The following is an 11,623-nucleotide window of genomic DNA, read 5'->3' as shown; positions in this document are numbered from 1 at the left end:
TGGGACAGATGCTTGACCCCAAGGGCTCGGTTCCAGTGCCGCTCTGAGGGTTCTCTTCCTCCCTGTGTCCGTGGCCTGGCGCAGAGACCAGTCAGCCCAGCTTCTCTCGTGTTGGTGTATCTGAAAGGTTGCTTTTGCCCTCACCTCAGCTCAGCACCCCATGCTGTCTGGCACTCTTCTGCCACTTGGAAGGGAAGAGGTTAAATAAAGGCCATGTGCCCAGCTTGGCCAGCCCAAGACAGAAGCACCTGTCCTGGGAAAGGGGGTGGTGAAGGGGAGATGTGGGATTCTGGGGGCCAGGTTGGCTCAGAAATGTGTGGGAGAAGGAACAGCTTGTGAGCCCAAGCACAGGCTCCATGGGGAGGCATGGCCTGTGTTTAGGTGTTGGGGAGCAGCAGGTGTCTGAACTGATCTGTACATGACTTCCCTTGAGCCAGGTCCATGTGGAGAGGTAACCTGACCAGACTCATGGCTGCCTATCTTGGAGGGTGTCCCCCTCAGCAGTGGGTCCTGGCTTCCAGGGCTTTCCTGTCTGTGCCAGAGCTTCCCCAACCAGCCTGGCCAGGTTTCCACATGCCATTTATCAGCATGAAGAAGCTCCATGTGCGTCTGGGAGAGTGTGTGTAGACATGGATGGTTTCTTTTAGAACAGCCTTGGATAGGGAAAGGAGTGTTCCCTCCCTCCAAATGGGCGTGACTAAGGATCCGGGCCAATAAGAAGAGTGTATTCAGCTTCCTGACTTGTGGCATCAACTCAGGATAACAGAGATGGTCATGCCTGCTTGTAGTCTCCCATCTCACCCCCACCCCATATTCGGTTCCCTACAGCAAACTTGATCTGGCCGAGTTGCTATATAGCACAGGGAGTTCAGGTGGGTGCTCTGTGAATACCTAGAGGGTTGGGATGGAGTTGGGGTGGAAGGGAGGCTTAAGAGGGCGGGGATATACATATACTTATGGCTGATTCACATTGTTGTAGGGTAACTGACACAACATTGTAAAGCAATTATCCTCCACTTAAAAATAAATTTAAAGAAAAGATATAAAGACAAAAAAAAGAGATGATCTGGCCCATCTTGTTTCCGGAGGTCCAATGGTATGTTTTGCTGTCAGCTTGGGAGGAAGCCACAGATTCAGTCTCCCCAAGTCATCCTTCTCTCTTTCTCCTGGGACTTCTCAGCATTCCCAGAGGCTGCCTGTAGGGTGGTTGGGATGTGTGGGGCGACCGGGCTCTTTCCCACCAGGTACCTCAAGGCCAGCTCTCAGATCATCCCTTCCACGGCAGCCTCTGTCAGGGTTTGCAGTTGGTGCTTGTTGATACTTTTTTTGCGGAGCGGACACAGCTGTGCACAGAGAATAAGCTGTCAGCACGGTGGTTCCAGCTCGCCCTCCCTCTGGTGCAGTGGGGCTGCTGGAAGACCTCTTCTCCCCTTCCCTCGGCCAGAAAGACATCCTAAAATTTATAGACATGGACGCTGAATCATCTGAAGGGGAGATGGGAGGTAGGCCAGAGGAAAGGGAGGGCAGGTGTGGCACTGCTAGACGAGTGCTGGTTTTTGTAAATTGGGGGCAGGCAGAGGGAGGGTGTCCTAGGGGAAGGGGCATCCTCACTGCACCCTCCCCTGCACTCTGGAGGTGGGGAGAGTCCAGGAGGGGGAGCGAGCCTTCCTCCTCTGTGTACAGAGCAAGCCCTTTGTTGTTCACCTCGTGACGTTTTGGTACACTGGTTTGCTACTCGTGGGATGAAGCCCAAGAGTTGTTTCAAGCCAAGCTGTTGTGGAAACTTTTTTCAATGTCAGTTTTGTATTATAGTTGAAAGAATGCTTCATTTCGTTCGATTGGTGTTATCTTGGTAGAGGGAATAAGATAGTATAACTCGTCTTTTTTTTTTTCCCCGCCGGGAGATTGGCACTGCCTCTGTCGTTGCCTGCATCCCCGCCCCAATCCTTGCTCATTCCCAGGGTGGGCTTGCCAAGCCCTGGGCAGGCCCCTCCCTGTCAGCCTCTCCCACAGTGGCTCCCTGTAGAACCAGTCTTTCTGACTCCCCTTAACGGCTGCAGAAAAGTATTTTTGCCAAGTGGATTCTTGGTGCTCTGTGCCCCTGCCTCTTTGCTAACGTCTTGGGACATTTTGTAATATTTTCTGTGTTTTGTAACCTGTTGACTCTGCCAAAATGGTTTCTGCAGCTACCTTTGGAAATAAATGGTCATTAATTTGTATGCTTAGCATCATGTATTTTAGTCAGAGGTGTTTCTGAGTTCGAAGATCTCTGAATGTAAAGGGACTCTCACCATGGAACTTACTGTTAAATGTTACCTTCATTTACTGTTATTAAAAGATGTATATGAGAAAAAAGAAACAGGCATCATCTTTCCATTCCACAGTGGAATCTTTATATTTCCAAGAATACATGTAGAGAAGAAAATAAAGACGAATATTTTCTATTCTTGGTATCTCTCCCACTATCTGGGGAAAAAAAAAAAACTGGGAAACTACGAATGGTTGTTTCTCGAATTACAGTGGACCCTGTGTGTGTGCCTGCTCATGTGTATACATGAGTGTGTGTTTCTTTCCAGAGAACAACACAGATTAAATGAAAGAAAAATCAATTTGCTTATTTTACTGTAAACCAATCCTCACTCTCTGACTCCCCGCACCCCGCCATTTTCTCTAACAGCTTTTACTTAAGTTTCTGCCCCATGAATCTCTAGTTTTATGCAATATATTTTCCTTTAAATCTTGAGACAATAAAAATGTCTCAAGATTTTCCAAATTATGTGCTGTGGTGCAAGCATTACAATGGAATTTAGGACTTGAAAACTTTGCTGTTTAGCAAAATTTTAAGTACATGAAAAAAGTAACGATAAGCATTAAGGTCTACATGTGTATATATTTAATATTTGTGAATTGAACATTGTACCCAACCAAAATTCAGAGATAAGGAAGGCATCTTAAATGTAACATCATATTTACACATGCTTCTGCCATTCTGAGAATTACAATATTCTTTTACTTAAGAAAACCAAACTCCCAACATGGTTCCTTGAATCTCTCATCAGAAGGGATTAGCATACAAGTTTTCTTGACCTGAAAAGTAACCTTTAGCTGACAAATGCTTGTAAGGAAATGAAAAACAGCAGTGTTTCTACTCTTATCCATTTTTTTCTGATCTCTTCTGATGTAAAAATATTTCTGCCTTCAAAAAACTATTGTTTTACATCTGCATATGTTAAGGAAAGCTTTAAATAATTAAGGTGTTTCCTGAAGTGAGCATACATATAAATTTAAAATTTAAGGCTAAGCAATAAAGCATTCTCTTTGAATTAAACTGACTTGCTGACATGATTCATTAAATCCTTAAAAATAATTCAAACTTCAAGAATATATATTAATGAATATTTCCTACATAGCTTGCAAATTAATTTGGAAAAGTCTACAAAGAAATAGCTATCAATATAGCTTATACTGATAAGGCATGCAGCTTCATGCTTTTACTCTAAAAAGTTGATTAACACTTGAAATATACATGATTGTATATATTTTGAGTATATAATTAGGAACCTCACAAAGCCAATGATTTCACACAGATAGATTTTTCATTGTTCTAAATTTACCCTTAAACTCCCCAAGACATACATTTATTGAAACAATTGTTACCAAAGGAAGCAGAGAATATAAACATTAGAAATGGCTTACTCAGAAATACTTAAGTTTCATGCAGTTTTGTTACCTTTCATTTGGCTTAATGACTCCAGCCAAAAGAAGTCAGCCTCATCAATGGTTCAAAATGTAATTGAAAAGTGTCAAGAAGTTAGAAATTCCATGAAGATACTTACTATATATTTATTCCCTAACTAATACTTTTCCCATATAAAAGACTCTTCTTTTTGCATAGATATAAATTATTCATATTTAATTTAAGATATAACAATATTTATGAATCTGTAGATACTAAATTGATTCTAAAAATTAGATTCTAAAGAGATTTTTGAACTCCTTAGTTAAAAATTAAAATAATGATGTACAGAGATGTGGGTTATATGAGTTCCCTAGATCAAGCAATTTGTATTTAAAATAAGAATAGAAGACATCTTTTTCTTCCAGTAAAAAAAGATATTTATTAGATGCTAGCTTTTTAATATGATACTAGCTAGGCATTAATATGCCCATTTTTGTAACTGAAGTGACTAAAGCTCAGGTAACTGTCCAAAAATTATGTGGTTAGTGAACAGGAAAAGCACAGTTTTGAATTTAGGCTTGCCGAACTCTGAAGACTGAATTTCTTCCATAGATTTCCTCCTACTTCTGATATTTTTCTGTGAGACTATAGGCGATTTTGAAAATATCCAGTCTATGACTTATTAAATAGCAAATACAAACTGATTTATGATTAATGCATTATAGACTAAGTAGGATAACATTTGGGGAAATCAAATTGATAATAAGCAGCAGATACTTACGGAAGTTACTGGGGACAAACTTTCTGGAAACTTCCTACCCCAATACCTGGGAAGGGCCTGAATGTTGCTGGACACAGCTAGAACCAGGTGGTTGGATGCAGTTAAAGAAAAAAAATATATATATATTCAATGACACTTGTAAATGATGGCAAACAAGATGTTTTGCAAGCGATGCCATTGTGATAGAAACAGGAACTGTGATTCTAGGGTCTTGCAGTGGGAGAGAGAGATTGGGCTCAACTCCAGAAAGAGCCAGCCTTCCAAGGTGTTATTTGTGATAAAAAACCCTCCTGACAACGAAGGTGACATAAGAGAAGCAGGTTCTATACCTCAGTCAGAAAGATCCCCTGGAGGAGGGCATGGCAACCCACTTCAGTATTCTCTCCTGGAGAATTCCATGGAAAGGGGAGCCTGGTGGCCTACAATCCATGGGGTTGCAAAGAGTCAGACACGACTGAAGCATCTTAGCATGCACACACACACACCAGATATAGCCTGGGTAAGTGGGAATTTGCAACCAAGAGCAGGATGTGGGTCATTATATTGAAAACTGCATGGAAGCAACAGTGGTAAAGGGAGATTCTGCCTAATACATCCTATCAGAAGTCTTGCTGAAGGAAGGGCTGGGTGATCCAGCATCAACTGAGGGATGATGGAAGATGTGGAACCCAATGAGCTATCAAATTGTAATCAGAAACGGAGGATGAGAAATTCTAACTAAGCCAGCTTACCAGGATTCTTGTTAATATGGACAATATATAGACGAACAGGGAAGTCTATAAGATTGAAGGCCTAGTTGGGAAAGTTCAGGGTAGCTGAAGCAGAGTTTGGTCAAGGAGAGATCCTTTGTCAATGTCTTTGGGACATTTTGTTCCACCTTTTCTTTCTGTTCTTTGTATCCTGGCATCTCAGAAACCTGCTTTCTCCACAAGGCTGGAACTGTAGTCACCAGCAGCTCTGGGTATAGTTTTTCAAGATGAAACAAAACCAGTTTTCAACAACCCTTCCCAACTCCCACGATTCCTACTTATAAAGCTATTTGGAAAGTAGACTAATCTAGCTTGGACCATGTCTCTATGCCCTGGGTGAATCACAATTGAACAGGGGTACAGAGAGCTGGGATAGGCTGTGCTTGGATCAGATGCTCATCCTTCCACCCATCATTGTTGCTAAGAAAGTACAAGAATGTAAACAACAAATAAGCCTGCTCACTTCAAAACCCTTTCCCCAGTCCTGGGGAATGGCACTGTCTTGGAAAGACAAGACAATAAATATGTACTGAGTGCTGAAGAGTTGATGCTTTTGAACCGTGATGCTGGAGAAGACTCTTGAGAATCCCTTGGACAGCAAGGAAATCAAACCAGTCAATCCTAAAGGAAATCAACCATGAATTTTCATTGGAAAGACTGATGCTGAAGCAGAAGCTCTAATACTTTGACCACCTGATGTGAAGAGCCAAATCATTGGGAAAGACCCTGATGCTGGGAAAAATGGAAGGCAAAAGGAAAAGGGGGTGACAGAGGATGAGATGGTTAGATAGCATCACCTACTCAATGAACATACATTTGAGCAAACTCCAGGAGATAGTGAAGGACAGGGGAGCCTGGTGTATTGGAGTCCACGGGGTCACAAAGAATTGGACACAATTTAATGGCTGAACAACAGTAACAACAGCAAAAATAATATTTCCTCCTTTGCTTGAAAAAATTCAAATGCGTTTTAGTCATTGTAGTTAAAGAACTTTAAATTATGAAATGAAAATATTTGTAGTATGTATGACAAAGTATACTAAAGAAGGAAGCTAAATAAAAGAGAAAGTTTTTATACATACAACATCCATTTTAATGTAACAATCACTGTTTATTATCACCTAGCACTCCATTTTTCCCTCATCCTCATAGTCACCCAAACTTCAGACAGGTGTTGACTCCTCCACAGTCAAAGTGAGATCTACTTCAAGCTCAAGGCCTGTGCTTGATTGTCTCAGGGAAATCCCACAGTGATTAGTGACCCAGGCCTAAGTCAATCAGTGCATGGCCTGTGCCGGCCACAGGGCTCAGGAACCACCATGAACCTCAGGAATTCACGAGGGGGTAATTGGAGAGTTTTTCTGGGATGACAGGAAAGAAGTCATCTGAGTTTTTATGAGAGAGAAATCAGGGGGAAAAGTTGTTCTCTGCTCTGCCAGATATCTTGATGTGTCCATATGTGAAGCCTGGTGCTGCTAGTGGCATTGTGCAACCATAAGGGAAGCTGGTCTTATGGCCAAGTCCACATCCTGAGAAGGACACAGCTGGAATGAAACCGGAGCCACTGTATTAAGAGAACCGGAGTTTGTCTTGCCACTGGGTATTCAGCTATCTACACAAATATGTGTAGATTTGTTATTTGGATTTGTTTAGATTTGTTATTTGTGACCTTTCTTTCATTATTTGTATTCCAAAACATCCCTAGACCTGAAGCTTTCATTACAGTATTGTTACAAACAATATAAATGGTCAACCAAAGAGAAGTGGGGAATAAGATTTAAAATATCTACTCGAAGAAATATTTTGGAGACATTAAGTGTTATTATCATGAAGAGTATATAGCAATTGTCGTTGTTGTTCAGTCGCTCAGTTCTGTCTGACTCTTTGAGACCCCATGTACTGCAGCACGCCAGGCTTCTTTGTCCCTCACCATCTCCTGGAGCTTGCTGAAACTCTTGTCCATTGAGTCATGTCTATATACCAATAGGTTATTTAAAAATTAAATATAGTTTGTTTATATTGTATTACCTGAACTTTTTGTTGTAATTTAGTTGATAAGTTGTGCCTTACCAGTCAGCATCTGGCAGTCATATTATGTTTCCTATATTCTGACACTAGCATAGTCAGGCTTCCGAGGTCTGAGATCATTGGGATGAGATATTCCACAAAGGGTCTACCTAGAAATGCTCATGCTTTAATTTTTAAAAAATAAGCTAAATGTTTTTATGGAAATATTTGTATGATGTGTTAAATACATGCTGTCTTATTGGAGCAGGGCATATGATTGAATGTTTTCTTGTGTGACTCTGGGCCATCATTGTACATATCAATTTTATCATGTATAGTCAAGTAATTATTTGAAGAGATATTTGCTTCAAGATGCATTCCCTTTTAAAATCTTAGGTCAGTTTGATGTGTTTACTTTTTATAATTACTTTGTGTATTTTACGGTTCCTCTAACTTGTCCCTCTCCATCTGCCTGTCAACTTTCATTTCTTGCTGATTGTTGATGGCCTGCCAATATAGTCATGGCCCCTTCTGATTTTCTGCACCTAACCTGTTTTAGATTAGAAAGTCAAATAGGCACACTTTTTAGAACTGTGTTTGAAGAAGCAGTCAAGAGTTTTTACTAAGAAATCTGTCTAACATAACAAGTTCTGGAACAGAACATTGAGTTCTTTTGTTTGGACTGTACAAATACCTAAGATAGAGTCAGGAAAAACTATCACACAATTTTCTAATTACAGAATAAAGCGATCATTTGTGTGTGGAAGGAATTTTTCTGTTATATATCTTAAAATTAATGGGATTGTTTTGAACAATATTTATATTGAGTTAATTTGAATTTTGCCCTGAAGTAAGCTTGTTGCCAAGTGACATGTAGATGTTAGATCTGTGATGAGTCTTCAGCTAAAAAGCTCATTAGTCAAGATGAAAAGATCCTTCAATTCACTGAAGTTTCGGTGGTGTTCCTTAGCTGGTCTCAGCTAAGAATGGAGCTGGTCTGTTATCAGTACTGTTTTCATAGTGCCAGGGTTTTCTAAATGAAAACATCCAAGAAAATGTGCTCCTTTCCTGTCACTAAAATTATACATTTTTCAGCTGAATGGGTTTTTGAAAGAAAAATGAACTATTGACTAAATGTGTTTTTAAAAATCTGCAGTGCCTTGAATTGACATCTTTGGATTGAGTTTATCTTGAGTCTCAATGGATAGTATTTATTATGACATCAGTTTGAAGCACCAGGAAACCCATATGGAACTGATACCTAAAATGTTTTCTTGATGCCTTAAATACAATTATTTTTATCGTTATCTTTAATGTATCTACTTTGCTTAATAGCAGCTTTTAGTCATTGTTCATCCATCAGCTAAAGCACATAATGTACTGTTTGGTGTAACAGTGTCATTACAAGCAAAATCTTTGCTATCTTAATTTGCTAACTCCAATTTTGCGATTTTTAACCAGAAATGCATACTTGTAAATAGGATCATAAACATTTCACTTAGAAAAATTAAACCAGAAGCTCTTAAAATAAATGTCTCAATTGTCCTTTTTCAAGAAGGATGAAACTGTTTTGCGAAGTCTTACAGAGTTTGAGCCTCTAAACACAAAAAGGAAGGGGAGGATTCTAGAGCTCTCTGGTTTATAAGGAAGGTATTTGCTTCGTGGAAAATTTCCCTCAGACTCAGTCCATATGGATTATCCTTTAAAATGTTATCGTCAGTTTGCCTTTCTGCCTTCAATTGAAAGAAGCCTAACCCTTGGATGCTGCTGAATTTATAGCTCTAGTAAAACAAACTCTTCTCACATTTCCTACACACAATTGGGTTTCTTAGCTGCTCGAAAGATTTGAGCTACAGTACTTTGCTTCATTATTAAAGACATATGATGCCTGTTGTACAGATTTCCCCTTGGGCAACAGAGCTGATAAAAGAATAAAGAATTTCAAGAATCTGTATATCTCGAAAATAAGTCCCAAGGTATCTTTCTTTCATTTTTTTTTTAAGTTGTAAGAGAGCTTGCAAAATAATTTCCATTTTTATTTAGCTTTGTACTTATTGTGAAGCTGTGTGAGAATACAGAGTTTGCCAGATGAAATTATTTGCCTTATGAAATAAACATATGTTCTTTTACCTTTTTGGCCACAGTTGATGATGTTAATGAGACATTCCTAAAAATGGGAATCTGATGTCAGTACTAATTAAATCCTGCTTACAGGTATAGTATTATTCCAAAGGGAGCAAATGTGGTTTACTCCTGAATGTTTTGCACTTTATACCAGGTCAAATTTTTGCACAGTCAGTTGTGAAGTGTTTAAGGATGACAGCTTTCATCCATCCTAATGCCTTAATGTCAGTCCAGTGGTTCTGTGATCAGAATGTCTTTGTATTAAATCTATCAAATTGCCAGGTCCCTTGCAAGCAACTTTGGAACAGAGCGTGCAAGCTGCAATGAGGTACTTTGTGTTTGTATGTCAGGGGGAAAAGGCAATTTTAATCTAGATGTGCCCTCTTATACTGGGCTGTGTAGCTTCCTACAGGTGTATAAAACGGCTGAAGATTCCTTTTGCTAGCGCAAAGGGATAGCAGCTGAAATAAAAAGGGGGAACGAACAAGGGTAAGACATCTGTTAGAAATCAGCCTAGAAACAGGAGCTGGCAGTGTTCCCAAAGTGGTTTTTCAGCTTCTGTAGTTGATCATCGATGAACTTGGATCTAACTGACATAAGGGAGAAAAGCACATTCTAGAATTTAGCATTTAAGTCCTTTAACTGTCTAAGTCATAGGTGATAGAGCTATACAAAGAAAGTGTTACAGCTATACAGAGAAAGTGCTGTAACTGAAAGGATAGGTTTTCAATAAATACAGAATTTTATTTGTGATATGGTCCCCAAATTTGCAGAAATCCCTTTGGGTCCCAGCCTTAAGCCCTGCTGCTGCTGCTAAGTCGCTTCAGTCATCTCCGACTCTGTGCGACCCCATAGATGGCAGCCCACCAGACTTCCCTGTCCCTGGGATTCTCCAGGCAAGAACACTGGAGTGGGTTGCCATTTCCTTCTCCAGTGCATGAAAGTGAAAAGTGAAAGTGAAGTCACTCAGTCGTGTCCGACTCTAGTGACCCAATGGACTGCAGCCTACCAGGCTCCTCCATCCATGGGATTTTCCAGGCAAAAGTACTGGAGTGGGGTGCCATTGCCTTAAGCCCAGTGCATCATAAAGACTCATATTCATAGGAAATGTTCAGTTAAGTACTTGTTACAAGTAACAGTTTCAGCTGCTGCTTGCTTAACTTGCCCTGTGCATGTTTATGGGATGATTGACTGTAGAAGATGCTTCTCTTTAACTTTTTGTCTGAATATAAGGCTGAGGTGAACTTCAAAGAGAAAGAATGTAACAAATCTTTAATTTTATAGATGAAGAAAGTTGGGCACCTAGAAGTAGAACATTTTGGTAAAAGTCACAAAGGTAGAAGCCAAGGTTAAAAATCAAATTTCTTAAACCTCAATATTGTGCTCTCAACTTTTAAAATAACTGGAATGTATCCATATTTTTGACTGTGCTAAGGGATTAGAGAACAATTTTTATATATTATTCTGAAAATAATAAACAATGTTTATTGAGCATATTATTTGACAGGCACTATTCTTTATATAAATCATTTCGATAATCCTCACAGCACTCTATAAAGTAACATTATCTCAATTTTACAAGTAATATTTCATACATAAGAAATATATATGTTTATTGCTCTATATAAATATATATTTGTATCTATTTTTTTCGATGTACCTATGTATGTACGTCTCTCTCCACCTGTCTTTCATCTATTTATTTTTGTGTCTACAAAAAATAAGTAAATGCAGAGCTGGTTAAGCACAGATACAGTTTGTAAGAAGACTATAAGACTATGTAAGAAGACTCACTCTATTTTTCCCCACAAAACAACACAATTAGCCAGAAGTTAAGCTTAAGCAAAGAACAACAAAAATACTAGGACTGAACAACAGTATCTCAGATTAAATATCTTTATTTTGAAACATAAACATGTGTTCTCAGGTGACACAGTGGTAAAAAAATCTGCCTGCCAATTCAGGAGACACAAGAGAAGCACATTCCATCCGTGGGTCAGGAACATTTCTGGGAGTAGGAAATGGCAACCCACTCCGGTATTCTTGCTTGGAGAATCCCACGGACAGAGGAACTTGGTGGCTACAGCCCACAGGGTTGCAAAGAGTTAGACATGACTGAGCGACTAAGGATGCATGCATGCATCACATAAGCAACCACTGCTCTGATTTTACCATCACAAGTTAGTACTTTCATGGTCTTCTTCTCCTGCTAGTTTATCTGGGTCAGAAATGATAAAAGTGTAAATATTTATGGCTGCTGCCACTGTGTCTACTCAGCACAAA

This window comes from Bos taurus, chromosome 1 (assembly GCF_002263795.3).
Source record: "Bos taurus isolate L1 Dominette 01449 registration number 42190680 breed Hereford chromosome 1, ARS-UCD2.0, whole genome shotgun sequence".
Lineage (NCBI taxonomy): Eukaryota > Metazoa > Chordata > Mammalia > Artiodactyla > Bovidae > Bos > Bos taurus.
This window is presented reverse-complemented; position numbering follows the sequence as displayed.